Source organism: Sorex fumeus, unplaced genomic scaffold (assembly GCF_029834395.1).
Source record: "Sorex fumeus unplaced genomic scaffold, SorFum_2.1 ptg000005l, whole genome shotgun sequence".
Lineage (NCBI taxonomy): Eukaryota > Metazoa > Chordata > Mammalia > Eulipotyphla > Soricidae > Sorex > Sorex fumeus.
In genome coordinates, this window is record NW_026606062.1 from 4,166,103 (window position 1) to 4,174,071 (window position 7,969).

Consider the following 7,969-nt stretch of genomic DNA (forward strand, 5'->3'; position numbering starts at 1 on the left):
ATTGGAACTTCTATGACTGCTATGTTCAGGAATATATCAGTGGTAAAGCATTTAAATGTAGCTTGTCAGATTCACCGTAATCCTTCTAATTTTTTTGCAACTTCTTGATTTTGTGAAAATTTGTATATATGAAGAATTTGCTGCATGTATGTGTATTTACAGTTTTTTTAAGTATCTTAAATTCTCAGACTGCAAAAGGCCTATTTTAACTATTGATTTTTTTAAAAAAATATATATTATCCTTGAATGTATTGGAAGCAGACATGAATTAACTGTGACATGATTGCACCTCGGTTTTGTTGGGATTTTTTTCCCTCTTTTTGAGAAGCTGATAATAAGACATTTGTTCCTATTCATTTTGGGGGGAGGGGAGAAGAACTTATGTGACCTTAAAGTTAGAGAATACTTTGTTTAAAAGGCAATACTATAGTACTCATGTTTAGTTTCATCTTTGTTAATATTCAAATGAACTTGTTAAAATATTTATGTTTAAGAAATCCTCTTTCATTCAGAGACAATGTGGCAGTCTCACCAGCATGGAACACAACTGAAAAACCTGTAATAGGGTTTGTAATTTTTTTAATGCCTTTGATGCATCCACATAAGTTCACAACGTCTGTATGTAAAGACTCACATATTTGTTTTATGTGAGACTTTGATTTCCCGGCTTATAACATCATATTAGCAGTTCAGGAGTAATTGCTTGGAAGGAAGAAGACAGAAACTATGAGGAATATACACTGTCAGAGACCATTTGGTGCAGGCCAGACAGTCCTATTTAGAGGATACTCTGTATTACGCTATCTTCTGATACTTACCTAATTCTATGACTCATCACAGAAGGTGAAAATAACATATGCAAATATAGTACATATTTGAAAACTTGTATTTAAAATTCTTGTAAAGCTTTGGTATTGAAAGAGGTCAAACATCAGTTTCCTCAAACATTTTATTCATGTTGAATACCTTTTCCAAGAGTAACTATGTGAGTTCTTATCATACTGTATTAAGGTTTCATAGTGTTTAGACTTGTTAGAACATTGCTCTCCATTGCATGATGTCTAGCTGAACCATTTTAATAGGTCTCTGCTGCTTTTCTGAGCAGTACAGAATGCTGAGGGCATCCTGGTGTCTTTGAGTATATACTTGAATTTGTCTTGACATTTTTTGAACTCCCTACAGACACTTTTTCACAGAGGGAATACTTAAGAATTGTCTTTGAATTTCTGTTTTAGATTGTACTGGGTCCCGATCAATTCAGTTGTACAAAGCTAACTGTAGGCCATTACCCAAATAATCCCCCATTATTTCCATCTAAAAAAATAAGTAAATTAAACAGTTGTTATTAAAAATACTTTTAAAGACTATTCTTTTCTGGGTTAATCTGCAAAGTTTTAAGTGGGAATTCTGATTATAAATGTTGATGTAATAGAGGTAATTAATTAAAGAAGTGTTATAACTTTAAAATGGGTTTTAAATCACCTTCCGTTCTTTTTTTGGCTTTTATATTGTATTGAATTCTTAAAAGGAGAAAATCTTCAAAGGTGACAAGGCTGACTGCTTCAAGTTTCTTGGCTTAATGTTTGGATAGATCTTTTTTGTTGAGGAAAATACATTTTGGGAGGTGACAGATTTTATTTGTAATAGTTTTAAAATACATTGTTTCCATTTTTATGAAAGTGAAGATTAGGTAATCACTATATTCTTCAGTTCCTTCTGCAAATTTGAAGTGTATCATTCCTGAACTGTGAGCCAACCCAGCCCTCCAGCACACCCTCTTAGGTGTAGTTTTAAAAAATTGGTAAAATAGAGAGGAATGGGCAGTTTTCCTACCTCAGTATTAATAGTTCCAAAATATTTGATTTACGAATCTAATTCTTAAAAATTATTAGAGATTACCAAAAAACCTTTTTTTAAATATAACTTCTTACTTTTGCACATTTACTGTATTAGAAAATAATATTGAGATGTGTAAATGTGTATTTATTAAATAAAACAGTAAATTCTTTGCATTGTAATATAAATAGCACCTTTTGATGAAAATAACCATTTTCCAAGAAATTTAAGTAATGAGAGAGGAATGTTTTCCATCTGTAGGTTTCTAATATCTTAATAGAAGGAGTGGGAGTCTCCTTATTTTGCATTTTTATTCTTTTTATATCACACAGCATCTGGGCACTGGAAAATTCCACTGTGTGCTTGTGAAATCATGAGTGCAACAGCAATAACAATTTTTGTGTTATCAAGAGAGAGTGGGGTTTTGGGGGTCCACAACAACCTGAAGTGCTCAGTCCTTACTCCTGGCTCTACTCTGAGCAACCAGTCCTGGCGGAGCTTGGAGGACCATCGTGCTGCTGGGGATTGAACCCAGCCTGGCTGCTTGATCTGGCCCTCAAGAGAATACTGAATTTGGGATTAGGGGGGGTTTGAAAGTGAAGAGTAGGTAATCACTATATTCTTCAGTTCCTTCTGCAAATTTCAAGTGTATCATATACACTTCACTGTATACCGACATTTTACACTTACATGTTCCTAGAGTAACAGTAGTTGCAGGGCAAGCATTGTTTTCTCTGAACTTCTAAGGGGCTTTTGGTTTGCCTGTTTAGGGTGAAAAATGAAATAACTGTTAAAACTGCAAATATTTGCAGCATTATTTCCTTAACTTTCTTACTGGTGTTTTTACTTGAAATCATTTTAGTAATACTGAAATTGGAAAATGTTTACTTTTAAAAAGGGTATAGGAAGGCCTGGTTCTTGGTTATTGGTGTTTATTTGGAAATCACTTGCTGTTCTGACTACTTAAAGATTATATAATTCTTGTGGATATGACTTTCAGGTAGCTATTAAATTTTTGTTTGTTTGGGAGCCATTTGTGGCAGTGTTCAGGGGTCATTCCTAGCAGTTGGGCGACCTTATGTGGTATTTGGGATTGATTCTCGGTAATCCACTTTCAAGGCAAGAGCCCTACTCACCATACAGTCTCTCTGGGCTTATAATTGTAATGTAACTTTTCTTGTTGAAGAAAAGTTCAAAATGAAGGATAGTTGAGTTTTCGTGTTTGTAATTAATAAAGAATTTTAACTTTCATAAATGGAAAGTATTTTTCTTAACAAAAATGACTCCCTCCAGTAACTCAGTTCGTCAAAGGAATGTGATTACTTTTTAAGTTGGAGGTTTCATGATTTTCTCCCCCAATAACTAATTATTCTCTGTTCATTTTTGAAGAGTATTTCCTTTAAAGAGTATGTGCTCAGGAGTTATTCCTGGCACTGCTTTCAGGAATTACTCCTGGTGGTGCTCAGGGGGCAGTTTTGGGTACCGGGGATTGAACCCAGATCAGTTGCACACAAGACTCTTGTTATTTTGTCCCCCTGACCCCCCGGACTCAGATTTTGAGGATGGAAGAAGCAAGGCAGAATGGTTAAGCCCATGACAAGAATTTTACTATAGAGAGCAAAAATTTTATTGTTGTTGAAACGCTGTCTCAATTATATGTGAGTAGAGTTCTTTAACAAGTGACATCTTAAGAATTACTTGATAAAACTTTACCATCTCTTTTGGGTTCCATTCATAATTTGATGAAATCAGTATAGAATTAGTTCCAGAAACTTTTTTAAAGACTCTTAAGTGAAGTTAGTGGGGCAGTGAGTGGAGTATGTTCTAAACTAAGACATAAAATATCACAAAAGACTTCTGTTTTGTGACAATTTGAACTTTTATTAAGCTTGAACTAGATAATTTTTACTTTCTTAAACTATTTAAAGATCATGGTTTACAAAGTTGTTCATAGTTGGGCTTTAGATGGTCCATCACTGATCCCACCACTTGTGTGACTTTCCCTCTACCATTGTATCTATTTTCCCAGCCACTCCTCATTCCTGCCCCCTCAGCAGGCCCAGAGTTTTCTTTTCTTTTTCCTTCTTTTCTTTTCTTTTTTATTTATTGAATCACCATGAGAACAGTCACAAATCCTTTCATTTTAAATCTCTGTCGATCATACAATGATCAAACACCCATCCATTCACCACTGCACATTTCCACCACCAGGAACCCCAGTATATCCCCCTCCAGCCTGTCCCCCAGCCTGTGTGGCAGATTTCTACTTTACTCTCTCTCTACATTGATCACGAATTCAATATTACGACAAAAGACCCAACGTTATTATTTGGAATTTTCCCAACAGTCAGACCTGCCAAAAAGACATCATTAGATAATTTGTTTTCTATTGCTGGTTATGAAGAGCATACAATGTCATGTGGCCACAATAGCAGCCTCACGAATTTGGATTTCTGATATTTTAATAATAAGTCTAGAGGGATTACTGCCAGAAGCCCCTGGGTTCTGAGTTTGGTTTGTGTGCCTCTGGGATCAGTTCTTTTTTTTTTTTTTTATTAGTGAGACAGTTATTTCTTTTATATTGCTTGTTACAAGCAAATAGCTAAGAGTTATCAAAAATACCACTGTAAAAGAAAATCTGAGTATTGTTATATCTCACCACAATTCTTTGAGGATTTCCTAAGCTGATGGTCACTACTACTATGTTACTGGTTTATGTTTGTTAAGGTGGCTTCTGTGTTACTTAGTAATCTAATTTGGTGTGCTTTGCTCCTACTGGAATTGCAGTACTGTGGAATTCGGAGGTGTGGTCTAGCCGGAAACTTAAGTACCTGTGGGGTTGGGCCTTGGAGTGGCAACAGCAGTGTGGGTGTGGGTGCCGCTGCCAGGATTTTGGTAAAACATTTATTTTTTTCAAAGCCATGACTAAAATTTGTATTAAGCCTATTTTTATTAAATTCAGCTGCCTCATACATGTTTTGCATCTTAATAATGGCAACTAAACCCATTTTATATGGTGTGTTTGAACAGATGAGACCAATAAAGGTTTGTAATCCGGTGTTGTACTACTAAATTTTTTAATAACTTTTCCCTTGTGGAAAAGTGCTCTGTTTTTACTTTTTACTAAATATTAGTAGTGTAAGTAACCTCATCCTGATGAATTTTATCTGAAGCCATAAAGCTTTGAGTTAGAAAAATACCAGTGGCTGTCCCAGGCCTTTGAGACTTGCTTCAGAACAGTACTTATAATTCTGCCACTCCTTCATTAAATTCATTGCTTATTTTGTGATTTTACCTACTGTTTTAAAAATGACCCTTTCATGTTAACTCAAAGCATTTGCACACTAGTTCATTTGTGAAATTGTATTGGACAGTGAAGTATTTAATCCTGAAAGACCTAAGCATTGTGAATACTTTCATAAATGAAGTTATCATCTCATATCCTCAGAAATCTAGGAACTGAGCTTCCGTTTGATCCAGCAACCTTACTTCTTGGAATATACCCAAGGACCCAAAGACAAAGTGGAGAAGGGACATTGGCACCCTTATGTTCCTTCAGCACAATCCATAATAGTCCAAATATAGAAATAACCCGTGTCCAAATTAGATGACTGGATAAAAAAAATTATGGTACATATACACAGTGGAATATTACTCAGCATGGGAAAAGATAAAGTGGTGAAATTTGCTGCTACATGGAGGGACTGGAAAGTATCATGCCGAGTCAAGTTGAAGGGAGAGAGACTGACAGAGTGATCTCTCTCCTATGTGGGATATAAAAAAACAACAAACATCTGAAGCAGTGAGAGCAAAGAGCAGGAGAACTGATATTCAGTGGGAAACCCACTCAGGACTGCTGGGGGAGGGCAAGGAGGGGGCAGTGTCTGGTGGGGGAGTGTTCAGCTGGGAGCAGGAGGTGGTGCTTGGCAGGTGGTCAGGTTTTATGTATGAAACTTGTCAGCATCAGTACTGAATCACAGCAAATATGTTTTGCTTTGTTAAGCATCTCTTAGACTGATGGGGCATCGGTGGAGGAATATGGACACTGGTGGAGGGATCAGAGTTGAAATACTGTATATCTGAGACCCAGTTGTGAATAACTTGGTTGTTTCACAGTGACTAAATTACAGTGCTTATATAATGTACATTCATGGCATATACTCTGAATTCTGTCAGTAGTTGCGTTTTGCTTAAAAATTTTGAATTTTGAATACTCAAAGAGGCCTGTCCCACATAGACATTGTTTGATTTAAATGATGGCTTTTTTGGGAAAAAAAAAAAAACTTGACTGGCTCACTGTGAAATACTAAATTACAAAGTTGTTCCTGATTGAGTTTCAGTCATCTGATGTTCAAATACCCACCCTTCACCAGTGTCCATTTTCAGTGAAGACTTTTGGCAAGAATGTTTCCTTGCATGCCCTCTTATCGCTGAATTCTGCTTTTTTTTATGCCACTGCAGGAGAACACAACACGTATTGAAATATATTTTTGGGATCTACTTTTCCACCAGTAATAGGACTGAGATTTAATGACAGGAGAATGCTATTTGGGGGATTTTTGTGAAAGTATAAATTTCTTAGAGAAGTATTCTAACTTGTGGTTAAAATGCTCACTAATTTTTTTATTGTTTTTCTGGCATTTTGAGTAAAGGTAAGGTAAAGGTAAAGGCCCTCCCGTTGATCGTCGATTTGCTCGAGCGGGCCCAGTACGTCTCCATTGGAGACTTTTGTTGTTACTGTGTTTGGCATATCGAATACTCTCGGTAGCTTGCCGGGCTCTCCGAGAGGGGCGGAGGAATCGAACTCGGGTCGGCCATGTTGGCCGCTTGTAAGGCGAACGCCCTACCGCTGTAATGAGAATAAGATTTTAACTAAATGCTCAAAGGTTTCCTTTGATCTTGAGGAAGAGAGGATAGCAAAACACGGTGCCCTCTAATCTTGACAGGATGGCGATAAGACGATTTCAGGGAGATGTGAACTACTGCTCCTTGGTGTTTTACAATAATCTGTGGATCAGTCGGGTTTTTATTAAGAAGCCTAAAAGGTTTATGGGCTTTTTTTTTTTTAACCTCCTTAAAAAGTGCTGCATGCACTTTTAAAACAATACGAAAGCTATAAAGTGAAAGAGTTTATCTTCCTTCCTGAGATTTCATTCCCCCACCTTCAGAAATAGTTGCTTCATAGTTTTTCAGAGATGTTATTGTTAATTTGATACATTTCCAAATGCATATATACTATGCTCCCTGTGTATTTGGTTTAAATGTTACATTCTGTGACTTTATTTTCATATGGTTATCTAGCTCTCATTATTTTAATGACACCAAAATTTTACTATGAGACTTTTGAAGAGCATTTCTAGATACTTCTACTAAAGACATTATTACAGTGATTTTATTCTTATGCATTTATTAAGATTATTTGGATTCTGCCTGACTGGAAACTCAATGAAATAGATTTTTTTTTTTATTTGGAGACTCTCCTAACTATCTTGGTATAAGCTTGTGTTTCCATTTAGGACATATTTTGAATTTAAGAAATAAAAGTTATCATCTCATATCCTCAGAAATCAAATTGAACTCAGTAGAATATGGAAAATGCCTGTGCTTTTTTATTTACTGTAAAGGCATTTGGTGGTTGTAAAATTGTATAAGTACCCATATAATTTCACCCATTGTTCCTATCTATAGTTCTCCAAGTTTCTTGAGCTGTGTATAGTTGAGACTATACTGTTGTTGCTTTTTGATATTACACTTTATCTTCATTTACTTAGAATTTATTTTATTTTATTTTTATTTTTATGCTTTTGGGGTCACACCTGGCGATGCACAGGGGTCACTCCTGGCTCATGCACTTAAGAATTACTCCTGGCTGTGCTCAGGGGACCATATAGGTTGCTGGGAATCGGACCTGGGTTGGCCACGTGCAAGGCAAACACCCTACCTGTTGTGCTATCGCTCCAGCCCCAAGTTTCTTATATTTTAATGAGAGAAATGCATATTTATGGTGGCAAAATCCATTTCCTAACAAATACACTGTACACATTTTTTCCAACATTCCTTGTTTTTTAGAAAAGATTTATATGATAATAACGTTCTGATTTTCATTCCTTACTGTATCAGTGCATAGAATTTA